Genomic DNA, 1,646 nt, shown 5'->3' with positions numbered 1-1,646 from the left:
AAGGAATCCAAAACCAATCAAGAAAACTACTTCATGAAAAAAGTTTAAATGCAAAATAGTGGTTTAATGTGTTTTCCCTCCAGGGTAAGATTTGCACTTTAACAGAATTTTTCAATGCCTTAAGTTGAATGAGTGATGAATAGAGGGTGCTGCAGCAGAAACAAGGCTGCCAGTGCACATGTGCAGCTTGGAGGTGCTGCGGTGCTGATGCCGAGGAAAACTAGGACACAGAACACAAGACACCATCATTTGGAATCACTTCTTCTCTCTTTTACCTTCTATACACACACACCCCAAACCATTAGAGTTAGAGATGCCTTGAGTCAGGACTGTGCTTTTCCTCTCTATATTTCCCAACATGTAAAATGAAATCATAACAACCATCATACCCATATCCTAGGGATGTGATTGTGAGGAATGAATGAGTTAATGCACATAAAATCCTCACCGCAATGCCTAACACCGGGGACGCACTATATATGGGTTACCTGCATAATTACTGGGTTGGCCTTAAGTCTCAGTTCCTACAAATGTGAGCTATTAGTGAATGTTATTCCTTCTGTTCAAACTTGCATTTCAAGATATACGTGTGTCACATTTCCTGAAATCTTGAAGGTCTCTCAAACGTCATTTACATTTGGATTCAGAAGGAACTATACTTAATCTGTGCTCTATTGTTAGCATAAAGCAGCTTGCTGCATTGGGAAAGACACAGGGGCAGATGATTCAGAGCTTGCTGACCTTGGAGCTGTGTGACCTTGGACAAGGTGAGAAACAGGAATAATTCATGGAGTCTTTTAAGGGTCAAATGGCATCGTGGATGTGAAAAGTAAAAACCTTAAGCAAAAAGTAGAAAGCTGTTATTACTAACACTGCCAAGTGGATTTCTAGGAAGTGGGACGAGGGGATTCTCCCTGCTTCTGCTCCCTAAACTCAGTGTCTCATACATCAGTTGATGTGGGTAGGGTGACTGGCCCCGGATAGCACACATGGCTGCTTAAAGCTGGCCCATGGAGATGTTTTGGCTTAAGGATCAGAGCATGGAAGGGAACACATACAGCCTTTTCTTGCTGAGAAAGGAAGATGATAAGCCTTCTTCTTGTTCTACCACATCCAGCCACAGTATGGAGCAGTGGGACGCCGGGATACTTTAATGGGAGCAGGGTATCTCTTAGCACCCCGTGTCTTTGCTTCATTCTGTGGAATTCCTGAACCACTCTGCACTGAAGTTTTCTCATCGGTAGAATGGGGATACCACACATATAGGGTGTTGGAAACATTAAATGCAATGATACTCGTAATTGATTAGCAGAGTACCTTCAATAGCATGTGGGAGCAGATGGCAGCTATGAATCTGGGACAGTGTTGAGCGCAAAAGGAACGAGAAACTTTTTGTTATAGTACCAAGGCTCAGAAGAGCTTAGTTTGTATTTGGATCTGATTCTTGGGCAAGACGCTTACTTAGCATCTCAGTTTCCACAACTATGAAATAACCAAATCAGAATCTCCTAAAGTGTTCCTGCAAAATATCTAATATTTTGCAAAATATCTAAAAATAAGGGATGGCCCTTTAGATGTCCCACAAAGAGGATGCTGTGGCCATGAAGTCTGAGGAAAAGCTCCATCATCTCTTGTTCAGAGATTTC

The sequence above is a fragment of the Nomascus leucogenys genome, chromosome 21 (genome assembly GCF_006542625.1).
Source record: "Nomascus leucogenys isolate Asia chromosome 21, Asia_NLE_v1, whole genome shotgun sequence".
Classification (NCBI taxonomy): Eukaryota; Metazoa; Chordata; class Mammalia; order Primates; family Hylobatidae; genus Nomascus; species Nomascus leucogenys.
Note: the sequence above shows the minus strand (reverse complement) of the source record.